Genomic DNA, 14279 nt, shown 5'->3' with positions numbered 1-14279 from the left:
CATTGAGGTGTATGAATATATGCATATTCTTTTCAAGGACATCATCTTTGGGGATAATGTCAAGCTCTATCAATCCAGAGAATGTAGCAAGAAGAATTTCATGTCTGCTGCTGGATCTATGCCAGGTCTATGGCTCTTTTCCTTTCCAGTGACAATGTCTGTAACTAAATTAGCAAGAGAAAAGCAGTTTGGAATGTTGCTTTCTTGAGGCTATACGAATTATGAATGAGACTCCTTGTGTGCTCCTCTACCTCCATGCAGAGAAATTCCAGGCAGTAAGAGGACCCCCTCAAAGCCAATCAGTGGTCAGCATAATTCCAGTGTTTAGAAAGAAGAAAGTTTGAGTCATTATGACATAGTGATTCAGGCAACACACTCTGAGGCAAACCAAGACTTTTCTGGCTCTATTACAGCTATGCTAGCTGTGTATGTCAAGCCCTCACAAATTATATGCTCTTCTGTATCATTATTTTCTTTGACTTTGAACTTCGTGTAGTAAATGTTTTAGCACATGGAGTTACAGACTAGTTAGGTTAAATTCATTTGTAGGGAAGATGTTTGAAAGAATTCTAACAGATTAGGAGAAGGAGTATCTAGTAAAAGCATCCTTCAGTTTGATTAGTTGTACACACATGGTTTAGGAAAAAAGAAGGCATGCTTCACTAGTCTTCTGAAGCTCTTTGAAGATAACACAGCCAAGATAGGGCATAGAGTGGACATCACGGTTTTAGATTTTCAGGAGTCATTTGACACTGCTTTACCCCAGAGATTAATGCTTAAAGAGAGGGGAGTGAAGGGGCAGGAGAATTGTTTGCTCATTAAATTGAAAAGTAGTTCTAAGCAACAATGATTAGGAGCTAAAATATCATTTTTATGGACCAGTAGAAACAGAATTTCTAAGGCTGCAGCACTTTTGTATGTCAGGATTACTAGTTTGCATAAGTGGTTTATATGGACCTACTCTTCTGAGAAAATAATAGGCTCATTAGCGTTCATTTTTAGTACTAAGAAGTCCTAACAGGATTTGTAGTCAGTGTGCAAAGTACTGTGTATGTTAGGAATATGGAATACAAGTGGATGGGAAGTATTCTTTTCCTCATTATGTAGAGGAGGTTCTGAGGTCTGGGCAAACTGAGCAACAGTAGAATCAGTAGATCAGATGAACAAACACATTTTCTTAGGCATTGGACCAGCTTTCTGAATTAGAGATGATACTTCACAGGAAACAGTAAATTGCAAACAGTGAAATTATGCACCGTAAAGCAAATATTGCCGACAAATGTGGAATGTGTTTCCGAATAAATACATGTTCTAACCAAAATAGAGATGTAAAGTTTATTGTACAAGTGCATATTGCAGCATAAATTTGAATTGCAGTTGTAAGAAATAGAGTATGTTTAGAACAGTTAGTGCTCTGTGATATAAAAAGATCTTGCAAAAAATGGTGCAGCATTCCTAATTGAAACTTGCTGGGTTCAAATGTGACTTTCTAAGCTACAACCACATCTGAAGTATTTCTAAATTACCATAAGAGAACCAAGTGGCAAAGAGTGCTTTTTTTTTTGGACCAGTAACATATAGATAACGGTACAGCAGTGATAAATTGAGTGTGAGAATCACTATGTGTACAACCTGGGTTTGAAACACTAAACTTTGCAAGATGTGAGCATGACCACACACATCAAAAGGATGTTCCAAGATGCTGGCTGACTCATTCTGTACATCTACTTCCCAGCATTAAAAGTTTAAAATCTTAAGCGGTAGGTAAAATTTTCCAAGGCACTGCCTAAAACTGTTCAAAAAACAAACAAACAAACAAAGAAAACAACAAAAAAAGATTACTTTTAGACTAGAGATCCATTTTACTTTCCTAAATGCCTTTTTCTTTGTAGAAGCTTTCCTATCCTTTTGCTTTATTTCTGAGTGCCTAAGAATCCTGCCTGACTACACTTCTAATGCAGGATCTGAAATGACTCCTGCAAAGGAGACTTCCTAAGTCTTCTGCATAGATAATCCTAGTTTACTTTTCAGTGTTCCTCTCTGCCTGATTGTAGTCTGCTGACTTTGTGCATGTAGACCCATAACTGGCACGTAGATGTGGGTACAAATACCTGCGAGGGTGTTGAACTTGTAGTATTTAAAACTGTGTGATTTAAGTTCACACGCTCTTCCATCTTGGTAAACATCATGTAATTTTAGATAGCTTGCTGCTCAATGAAAAGAAGATAAGAAAAGCCGTACCCAGAGTGAATAGTGAGCATGGATTAGTTTACACACTGTAAGTTCATGCCTTTCCTTACCTCACAGTGAGTGCCTGGAAATAAATTGTTCTCGTTGCTATGCCTAACGTGTTGAATGACTGAGTGACTGCAGGAACTGATCCACTCGTTACCTAAAAGAGCTCTTCTTCACTTAAGCTCTGCAGGATAGAGATGTTGATCTTGAAGACAGCAGCTCTAATCCTAGTTCTTCATCAACGTGATTAATGCAATTAAGTGTGAGACCGTCGCTTTCTTCCTGCAAGATGACTGTGGTAGGGTCTTATAATATGACTGATATAGACATTAGCCAGACTTAGGTTTGAAGTGCCACACCTCTTGTATGGTATAAATAGGTATCGAAGTTAGAAAAGCTGCTCAGTGTGCTGTTATTGCTTGTGTTATGTCCTAAAGGAACATGAGTCAATCAATAATTAAGCCACAAAGTATTGCCTGTTGACATGGCAACATGTTCACAGATGTGACGTGAACTTAATGTCCTTTCATGTCTCCTGTGCAAGTAAACGTCTCTGAAGCTCAGTGACGAAGAAAAGTAGCTGGCATTGCCAGGGAAGAGGGAGTAAACATAAAAAAACAAATCATGTCTCTTATAAAAATTGATTATTTTGAACCTTTTCTCTCTCTAATCTGCTGTGTAGATGCTTTCTGATTATTATTATTATTATCATTATTTTTTAGAACCTTTCCCTAATCAGAAAATCCCCGATCGCTTATTGCCAAGTCTTTTTCAGAAGCATGAAACAAACTTCCTTATGGATCATTTTCATGATTGCCTCTTTCCCATGTACTTCACCCCACCCACATTTTTTAATGGAGCTGGATTTTTTAGGTTGCTGCTCCTTTAAGCAAGACTGTCCAGCTCCAAGAATAACATTAGCTGTTGCACTACAGATTAGGGGTTGGCATGTAGGTCCGAATGTGAAGTTGTCACCATTGTTCTGGAGATGAAGAAGCAAAGTTTGTGAGACATCAGCATCTGTACGATGGGAACAGTTTTACTGGCCGCTTCTGCAGTTTCTCTGCACGTGCTCCCACTCTCACATTCTCTCTGTTTGCCAGTTACCCTATTCTCCTCTTGGCTTGCATGTGTTTCTTCCAGGCTTTCTGCAGCAGATGTTAATAGGCCTCGCCAGCAGCCAACATGTTTTGTTTGCCACATGTGTTGCTACCTGTGTCACAATGGGTGAGGTTCTTTTTTCTTTTTTTTCCAGGGCATCTTTTTACTTCTGCCTCACTTGGTCTCTTGATCTTTCACACATTAAAAGTTTACTGCACGTTTTTTTCCTTTGGGAGCTTGGTGTCCTCAGTGCAGAGGACATGTCCAGTCCAGCAAACTGCGCTTTTATAAGATTGCTTCAACAATGTTTGTGCAACCACTTTGCAGAACTTTGTTATTCATGATTTTATCTTGCCACTTGATATGCATAATAGCTTGAAGGTGCCGTTGATTAAATTTTTCCAATGCTTTGATGTACCAGTACCAGCATTTCCATGTTTCTCAGCTCTGGAGTAAGGCAAGAAGTAGTACGCTATTGAAAAGTTACAGATTGGTCTTATGTCTAATAGTTTGCTATTTCCAGATTTATTGGATTAAATTCTCTATCTCAGCCCATCTAAATGTACAAAAACTAGTTGAGGTAAGGAAGCCTATTATTTTGTAGTTAGGGATAAACATTAGATACAGAACTTAAACTTTTCAGAATTCATGTAAAATTTTTGATAGATTCTATCTTATAAAATGACGCAGCTACAGGCTGCTGCTCAGCTGGGCAGTCTGAATGCCTAGTGGGCAATGTACCTTTCAGCTGGTATTAACCCTAACCTTCCAGACAAAAGGTATGTGGAAAACTAATAAACATCTCAGTGATAACGAGACAGACAAGACTGCTAAAAGAGCAGGATGACCTCACTCTTCTTTTCTCCTCTGCCTTTTCTATATGTTTTCTTCAATGTCCTGTGCAATTTCACATCTGTGGGCAGATGAACTTTGTGGGTTTTTTTTTTTTTTTTTTTTTTTTTTTTTGTTTGTTTGTTTTTTGTTTTTAAGACAAAGAAACCTCTTCTGCTTCTACCACTTGCCAAGTCAACTTCAGCAACAAAACTACTCCAGCAATATAGTTTGGGTAAGGTCTGGAGCAATTCAAGAAAACTTGAGGTCCTTAATAGCATTCTTTGGGATTTGTGCCTGAGCCAAATGTGCAGCTGAATGACCTGTCTCCCGTGCCCTTAATAAATAAATTGCTCACTGGCTGTGTTGCTTGCAAACTGACAGCCTTCAGGCAATGCTCTCTTGTCCTTTGTTTGAAAGGCAGGTTTGTCTGAGCTGGAGAAAAGGGCCAAAATCTCCATTTTAAGTAACTGAAATGGCAGCTTTGTTACTTTTGTTTACTGAAAAATAATATTGTCATGCCTTAGCTTTTTGTTCAGAATTCTTCTATGAATTTTTAACACAGAAATCAGTTCATAAGCTTTACAACGCATATAATTTACAAACAGAAGCTAGGCATTTAATGGAATATCTGCAGGCACATTCTAATTATACCTGAACAATAGTCAACAGGGAAGGGAGTGATGGCAGCACCATTAGGAAATGAGAGGCAGGACTGCTATCTATGCAAGACTTAACTTGATGGGAACTCTGCTATTCTCATGGCAATTCCAAACACTGAAATTATACTGATTTAGTACTGAGTGTTCAATCACAATAACATTAGCTATTCTTTCTTTCTTTTTTTTTTTTTTTTTTTTTCCATAGGAGATTTCAGTTTTAAAGTATGACACTGACATAAATGAGACTAATTGTCTGGGAGAGATTTATTCCAGGCAATACAATTGGAAAGACAAGCGTCTCACAAGAAGAAATGAATATGTTCCTTTAGTTCACTCTCCACCACATGCGCGTTGGTTTTAAAAAATACAATAGATTGTTGTATTTTTAAATGCTCCCAAATCTCTTCTAAGCTGCAAAGCAAACTTCTTTCATTTGCTATTCGAGCCTTTCATTTGTTTTTCAGATGACACTCTTTCTCTCCTTCATGCATGTGACCTTACTAGCCCCATCTACTGGCTAAGCACCAGATAAGAGAACTAGCACACACCTCTGGAGGCCTGTGTTCTAACTGGGCTTCCACAAAGTTGCTCCTGAAAGAGTAGTGCTTTTTCTGACACAAAAGAAAAAATCAATAGAAAACTACACCTAATAGACAAATCACATGAAGTCCATTGTTTCTGCCGGTGTTGGTCCATTTTGTTAATAATGAATGGCATCCTTTGTTGTTATAGGATCTTAATTTCCTAAAATATTTCACAACTTGCTAAAGGAAGAAGGCATTAAAACTGGAGTAAAGCATCAGGTTGAACGTAAAGGGCAATACTCACTGCAAGAGGAACTAAGCAAGGATTTGCTTTCAGATGCTTTGTATCAGCAGTGCCAAGAGTACTGTGTTCTGCAGAATTTGCCTTACTGCTACTCTTCTCTGGGCATCCACTTGTGTTGAGGATATGATACTGGGCAGGAGAGACTTGTGTCACTCAGTGGGATCATTTTTCTGTTCTAATGCCCTTTCAGAAAGAACTCCTGATGTTACGTTGTGCAGCTGTGGTACCACGTGTTCAGCGTGGATATAGAGGAGATCGAAGAAGTATGAAAGTATGAAGTATGGAACTTCAAAACCACGATGAATTTGGTATTGCACTGGCACATATTCGGAAGTTCTTACAAGTAATCTGTGATTTATCCATGTATTAATACCGAAATACATGAATAGTTGAAATAGATCAGATATATGAAGTCCTGTTCAGTGGTCTGGAAAGGGAAAGGAAGAAGAAACCTGGAAAAAAACGCTGGGAGATGTTTGTTGATGCTCCAAGATGCAAACATCTGATCCAAGTCACTCTGAAGAAAGAGTTGAGACAAGAGAAAAGGATTAATGCATGTAACCTTTGCTACAGTCAGTAACGGAGCCCTAAACTGCATTATAATTTCTGATGCTGTCCGTTGCAATAAAGATCACCTTAATTCTTTTGCCATATACAGCAAGATAAAAAAGTTTACTCCAGTGACTCAATTCAGAGAGAATAATTCAATAGCTTAACAAAGAACTAACAGAAAAATAACTTACTGCTTCCATCCTGCTAATCCATGGATCCTGGTCTAAGAACCTGGACATTTGGGGGAGTTATGAATCCTACAAAAGGAGGACAAGTTAGAAGTCACTTATGATATGATGAGCTCACCTGTATAGCAATCTACGTTTTCTTATGGCTATGAAGAGATTTGATCTTTGCAAGGAAATACCACCATTGCTCTGTTGATAAATCAGCGTTTACAAAGCCTTGTGAACTCAGGTCAGTAAGGAAATGTTATCCTTGCTTATAGACTGGTCTAAAGATACAGTGGGAGTGAATATCAAAGGGAACAATCTTTTCAAAAAGATGAACTACAGGATTGTAACATGCTCTTTCAAAAGCTTTCAAAACTCAGTTGCTAAAATTTTCTAAGTACTTGAATGTTTTAGGTGAGTTTTACTAAGTCAAAAGGACTTGTGGTCTGCATTCACATACTTGCTTGTGAAAATACCATCTCTGATCCATGTTCTATAACAAATAGCACATGATTTACAGGACCAAAGAATAGCTTCCTGGTGAAGATCATGCACAAGCAGTGCATTCCATGGAAAATTCTCTGCTGATGTCAGTGCAGAAGATACAACAGAATTCCTTTAACTGCGTTAAAACAACACAGATGATTTTAAAAGGAAACCTGGGAAATGCACTAATCATATGTTCAAGGTCAGAACTGCCTGTTAGTAGGAGTGTTCATGTGATGTCTTTCTCTTAAAGAAGCTGCTCTTTATTCTTCCAGATGCACTTAGCATAGTTACCTCAGCAAATCCACCCTGGTGCAGCTTTACCATCTGCTGCACTATTTCCCTCTTGCAGAGGTGTTCTTTAGTGAACGTGTGTTCTGTGGTCACAGCTAGTCCACTTTATGCACGACTGCATTTCTTTACAGACTCTAAACCCCAAAGCCTTAAGGCACAAGTGCCATGTGTATACTGGATGGAAGCCTGATCCTTCAATGGATAGCTCAAGTGATTATGAGTTACTCACTTGTGAAATCCAGAAAGAATATAACCTAAAAAATCGGCTGATCATAGAAAAATGGATTTCTCTTTTAAAAGCAATTTAGTCATGGAGTTTTAATGTTGACTGAAAGATGTTAAATTTTCTTCTATACCTTGGGAAACAAATCCACGTATAAAGATTTTCCTTAAGAATTCTGACCACTTAAATATCACATAAAGACATATAGAAGGAAACCATTAACAACAGCGGGCCTTTGACTTTGTTTTAGTATGACTGGCAGCCAACACTGCAAAGATCTGGATATGTCTTTTCCCAAGACTAACTAATCCTTGCTTCTTCTTCAAGAACAGTATTCACATCTTTCTGCATTCAGCTGAAAAACAGGTGGCTCAGATCAGCCAAATCTTAATCCCAGTAGGCCTTGAACTTACTGAACTGCTCTTCCAGTGGCTTAGAAGTTTTCTTTTCCTGCCTCTACTATGATTAGTAATGATCTGACACGCAGACGTAGGTACACTCACATGTGCACTAATAAACACAAATAGAAAACATAATAGGCTAAGATGTTAAAACCAGAAATCAATCAGAAATGCAGAAAACAGTGTTTTTTTAATGTGGTAAGGCAAAAAGTGGTATTTCTACCGAACAAAGGCAGAGTCAGTATTTTGGTTAGTCTTACGAGTCTGAAACAAATGCTCTTCATTATCCATTGATTAAAGAGAAGACAATTTCCTAATCTCCATTCATTTACTGAACAGCTGGACAAATCCCAATAATTTAAAAAAATTATTACCAAATGTTTAGAAATATACCGTGCTCTGCCTGTCCTGAGTCTTCTATCTGCATACTCTACAATTGGATTACCTGAGATAACCAATTTGTACTCAAAGCAGCACACTTATTTTGATTATCCAAACTTAGTTCCTAACTATTTCTAAAATCTGAAACTCCCCACCACGAGTTTTGAGTACTGAGACCACTTAAGACAGTTTTCCAAATTACAACTCATTAAGCCTTCTTTTCATGAAACTCTGCTTAACTGTGCATGTGCTGATTGTTTTCTTTGTCATCTGACTTTCAGACTGGTTACTGATCTCCTTTGATATACTGTACATGACATCCTAACAAAACCAAGTCTTTAATCAAAATGATGAGGATTCAAATGTGTGCCACTGTCAGACAGCAGGGTAAGGCTAACATGCAGCAGATGTGTACTTGCAGGTCAGATGGAATGAATGGATTTAAGACATACAGTTGGTACAATCTTTAGTTTAACCCTAGATCTGATTTTAAAACCCAGGCGGAACATTTTCACAGTGAGTCGTGTTGTTTTTAACTGTCAGCTGGCAAAAGACCCACACAAATATTTTATCCATGTGATAGATTTGACAAGCCTTGAAAGTGACAATCAAGAAAGCAACAGGTATTTGTTTCAGGGAAAGGAAAAAACGGCTTGGGAACTGAATTTTACTATTTTTCTTTATGACAAAACCACCTGCATAAGTAGTTTTGTGAAAATATCTTCCATTTCATGTTACTAAGCTATAAGATGTGGAAAAGCAGAAAATACAGCCATAGGTTTGGATAAAGAAGAGCATTCTGTTATTTTTTTTCCCTTATTTCATTAGTAATCGTTTTACTGAAGTTTTGTATCAGGAGATGTAACTACTGAAAATGTTGCCCCACCTTTGTGATCCCAGCACATTTTCATGACACACTGAAAAAGAACACCTGAAAGTCGCAGTGACAATATGCACCGCTATGGGAGAGTAATGCATAACATGAAAATGTACGGTGCTGTGGTGAATAAGGGTGTGAAGTTCAGTTATCTGTGACCACTGCGGTTAGATTGTATAACATATATCATTATAGATGTTCACTTATTGATGAAGAGTTTGTAAGTCCTATAGTATTTAAACATATTATCACAGAGCATAGTTGCATGTCACACAGCAGTCCCTATTCTATTCTATTAGCATACGCTGATATGTCAAACACCATAACTTCAAGCATCTGCACATCCTAGAAGGCAATCTATGCCATTTGTATGTATATGATTTTCACCAACAGTGAATGCCAGTGAAAACTCACCAAATTGCAAAATATTCTGGACCCAAACTATGTTCTTGAGGCCATGCATGCAATGGTGCACTTTGTAGGGTTGATGTGCTATGGTCAGTGCAGAGTTTGAAGTGCACTGGAAAATTTCTAATTTAAGCTATACGTATTTTTTTGCAATGAGGAATATTATCTTAGCATTCTCTCTTATCATCTTTGGTTTCCACAACTGAGTATATGAACTTCAGGCTGAGGATCTAACCCAGATATCAGACTCACAAAGATAGATTCAAAAAAGAAAGAATCGCGCATTATTGATAACCATCAACTACAAGCTAGCCTGTGACAAAGAATGTTCTCATAACACTCAACACCTACTCTTCTGCCTTGTAATCTCATGTCTCTGTGTGGCTCCACAGTAGTGATATTAGCTCCCTCCTCTCACACACCTTATGATTCTTCCATCCAGTACCTCAAATCTTCCATCTGTGCCTTCTTGTCCTCTCTCATTGCCCACAGCATCCTGAGGTCTCTTTGCTATCCCTAATTACTAGCTGGGCAAGAGGCAACACATCCTGTGGCTGCTTATGAGATGTGTGTGTGTTGATTGTCCGGCTGGCAAGCCAGACAAAACAGAACTTTTGAGTTCATGTTGCAGTTTTTCCCTTAATGAGCCAGTCATCTATCTAGTCATCAGTTTTCATGTAGCTGGATATAATTTAATATCTTTGAGGTCACTACTCTTTTATCAAATTTTTGGGATTGGTCAACAGATTCAGGAGGCAGTGGGAAAGACAGAAAACAGAGTTGCATAAGCTTGGGATGATCAGGATAGAAAAACAGTAATGCTTTCAGAATACTAGACTAAGCTAGTGTGCCACTTAGGTGTGTACTCACTAGACTAAACTAGACAAACAGATTCAGAGATCAGATAGGTTCCTGAACACTGTAAATAATGCTACCCCAGGAGTGGTTCCAAGGAGACTTGCCCATGTCAGCACACTCTCATTGCCTCTCCTTCCACATTCTGTATCACAGAAATAACTTGGAAACTAGGACAGTCTCTAAAGCTCATAATGCTAACACCTAGGGAAAAGTTTTGGTGCTGTAGAAGTGTGCAACAGAAACCTCATGGGATGCATTTGGGAAATAAATTTTGAAGAAGCAGTAGTGAAACCAGTTGTTTCATTTAGTTCTTTGCTGCATGAGAACTAGTCATAGAGTTCTGGTCACACAACTGGTACGTATTTATTCTTCTAGGCTGAATATGTAGGCTTCAAGTAGGTTGAATTTTATTTGGTGTTCAGGAGCTCCTAGCTACTTGCTCCATGAAAGATCAACATCTTGGGATGACCTCTGGTATACCGAAGGCACAGGCCTGTCCATTGGAACAAAGTGCCATAAATGAATTATCGATGTTAATTCACTGAAAGTATGGACTTAAGACTGGTTACAAATTTAATCCGCAGGATTTTTTTGTCATAGTCACATTTTAAACTCTTATTTTGAAAAGACTTACTAAACTTTTCTTCCCTATCAACACAGTAACACAACATACTATGTTTGAATTTTCCTTATGTAAGTAAATTCAAACAAAGATTCTAAAAACAAATGTTTAGTGCACTGCTTCACCAGTGTAAGGATTACCAGTTGGGATCACAGGATTTTTCAGATCTTTCTTTTTATTTTTTTTCATTTCTGATGCTCAGGTTTCCAAACTGCTGTGGTTAGGTAAGAATTTCAGCTTTCATTTAAAAGTTAAGTCTCAGAAGCTATAAGGTAAATTAAAAGAAAAACAGATAGATATTAATCTTGTGATGTTCGATCCAATTTTGTGTTTTGGGGAACTGTCTTCTGGTTTTTGAACACCTGGGTTTGGCAAGGCTACTATCAAGCCTAGCATAGCACAGCCAAAGATTTTTCTCATGTTCCCCTCCCATCCCCTTTCAGGCATACGAACTGATCTGGACACAACATTTCAACACATTTTTTTTGTATTGAAGACGGCTAGTGACTTAGTGAAAGGGGAAATAAAATCCCTAAGAGCCCAAATAAGTAGCTGAATGAAGTACTCTTCACAAACAGAATGATCCTAACTATAAAAAATACGTTAAAACAAATAAACTAAAATATATTTTTATATGTGTAAAATATTAAAGATTAATTCCTCTACTTACTCACCCAAGTCCAAGTTTAGGATTCAGTATTTCAACAGACCTGATGATGGCATAACTGCTATTTTAGGAACTATCACTTCTCCTACTTTGATAAGTGCTTTGACAGCGTTAGGATTATTTACATTAGAAAGGTTTTACGTATTAGTACAGACAATATAGGAAAGAACTTCCAGGTTGGGATTCTATACTGTTAATCAGCAAAGGAGGGCAAAAAGATGAACGTATACTTTAGTTAGATTAGTTTGGCTGTTAAGTTCCTATATTCCCAGACCCTTTAGGACTGAATCCAAAAAATGCAATGTGTTCTGGCAATCAGTGGTTTAAATGAAGCAGACCACACGTTTTCAGTTTTTTGCTAAATAAATTCAACATTGGAGTTATTTTCCAGCTCTGAGTCCTTTATATCTAAATATCCTGAAGCAGTGCAACACTTATTTTTAATCCCAAAAGAGAAAACAGAAGTACTGCAGAAGACCTTGAAATGAGGGAAGATTAAAAATGCTGCTTTAAAATTATGAGATGCCACTTTGACATTTGCAAGCACAGTTTACTGATGACTTGGGATTATTAAAAGTTTAATTTCGATAAACAGTTTAACTTGATACGAATTAAGGAACATTTCAAAATATCTACTTTTGTTATAACGCTCTCCGTGGGTTTCTATGAATCTTACTATGTACTGAACACACCAAAGTGACAGAGGAAATGCTAAGGACTATCAAATAAAAAAGTATTTAGGGATTTCTATAACTGTCTGTTATTCTTTCAACAGTTTCTGTATCATACTAAATATCTTGAGACCTCTGTCTGTAGGTTAGGCAGCTGTTTTACGTAAGAAGATATTTGTATGCTGTGAATTCATTATCAGATTATGAAAGGAAAGATTTCATGTGCACTGAATGGCTTTTATTGTGGCAAGATACAATGCATGCTTTTCAGTTTCCCGAGTTTAGTTTCCTGAATTTTCATTTTGTGACTTAAAGTTTTCCTTAAAGACCAAAATGCAGTGGATGGTAGAACTAGAGAGCTCAGAATGTTGGTAATGAGATATGGAGCCCTTTCCTTCTAGGTCACTGGCATGAATTTGACCCTGGTTAGTAATAATGGAGAGTCATTATCAGCTGGTGACTGTTTGGTGGCCTACGACACACCAGCTGGTGGTTTCACTTTGTGTAATGACCCATGGCTGCATACACATACACACAGCCTTCAGTGAAAACATGTGCAAATAGCTTGGAAAATACCATACATCTCATGACTGAGCTTCAAAACTCAGGCTGAAAGGTCATCTGTGGTGGCAATTAAGAGCAACAGAGAGCAAGGTATGCACCAGTGTTCGCACAGGGCATTGGCTTCTGTGTGGACAGTGGTAAGCACACATCTAAGGCAAAATAATGGGTAAGTGCTAAACTCATCCTTTGAAAGACAAAGATATGAAGCTAAACTCTTGCACGCATGGAGTCTGTCAGCAAAAAGAAGGTGAACAGAAAATAAAGGGCAAGAAAGCCTAGAAAGAAAAGTAGTGGAAAAGGGAAGGTATGAAATGGTAGAACAGAGAACATAGAGAAATATGGCTAATAGCGAACACATTGCTAGCCTGTGCTTCCTGGATGTCTCCTTCCACCCCAATCTACTTCCTATGGAAAAAAAAGGAGGGTTATTAAAAAAGAAGAAAATTTCAGCCAAGCATTTAAGTGCATTTTTCACTTTCGGTGTATGAAACATGCTGCCCAATTCAGCAGGGCGTCTGCTGCCCGTTGCACTGGGTGTTTGCCTATCTGCCTTACCACAGAGAAGTTTCCCGAGTCTTCTGTGAGGGGTGACTAAGCTGAAGGGCTTGGGTACGGCAACTTTTCTGTATCATCAGCAAGCAGCACTACAAGAAGGAAATCAGCAAGGAGAAACAAGAAAATCAGGAGATTCCCACTGATGTGATATGAGCTTTAGAGAAGGTTGGGAAGGCTTTTGGAGCAAACACATGTTGGGTCAGGATTTTCCGCTAGCTGGTTCACCCATCTCTGCAGTTACTGTTAAATATCTGTGACGTATGTGAGTTGATTCAATGAAGAAAGGCTTAAAGATCAGCCCTGGATGACATTTTTGTTGTAAGGCTCAATATCGTGAAAACATTCGAAGTGTAAGGAGCTGTAGAACTGGCTAGTTTCACTTGTCATACTGATGCTGTGTGGCTTTGTAAAAGAACTGATACACTTTGACGCTCTAGGCCTGAAGCAAATACAAAGCATAGGACTTCTGAGCATGGTAAGAGACCGTGAAGCAGCAGCACAGAGCACCAGGTAAGATGAAATTCCTGGCTGTCTTCCACTTCCCTGTCACACTGTGTATGCTTAATGCACTGTTTTTACAGTAGTGATAGGATGTGACTGCCACCTGCATGCTGTGTAATACGTATGCTCTGTGCAGTAAGAACATTTAGCAGCTGCAAGATACAACTAGTTAAGCCTAGAATGTCTGAATGTTCTTAGGTGAGCTCGCTACTTTCTAAGCTGTAAAAATGCTTAATCCCTGTGTCACTTTCTATTACTTTGTAGGTAATAATGTCACTGGGTTGGCAAAAGCATATAACCAGAGGCAGAATATGGCAGAATGTAATACTTGCTAGGACAGATTTCCTCAGCTAGAGGCACTACAACCTAGTAGGGGCAGATATCTACTT

This window comes from Centrocercus urophasianus, unplaced genomic scaffold (genome assembly GCF_019232065.1).
Source record: "Centrocercus urophasianus isolate 14NV4802_14NV808 unplaced genomic scaffold, USGS_Curo_1.0 seq_23, whole genome shotgun sequence".
NCBI classification, from domain to species: Eukaryota; Metazoa; Chordata; class Aves; order Galliformes; family Phasianidae; genus Centrocercus; species Centrocercus urophasianus.
Note: the sequence above shows the minus strand (reverse complement) of the source record.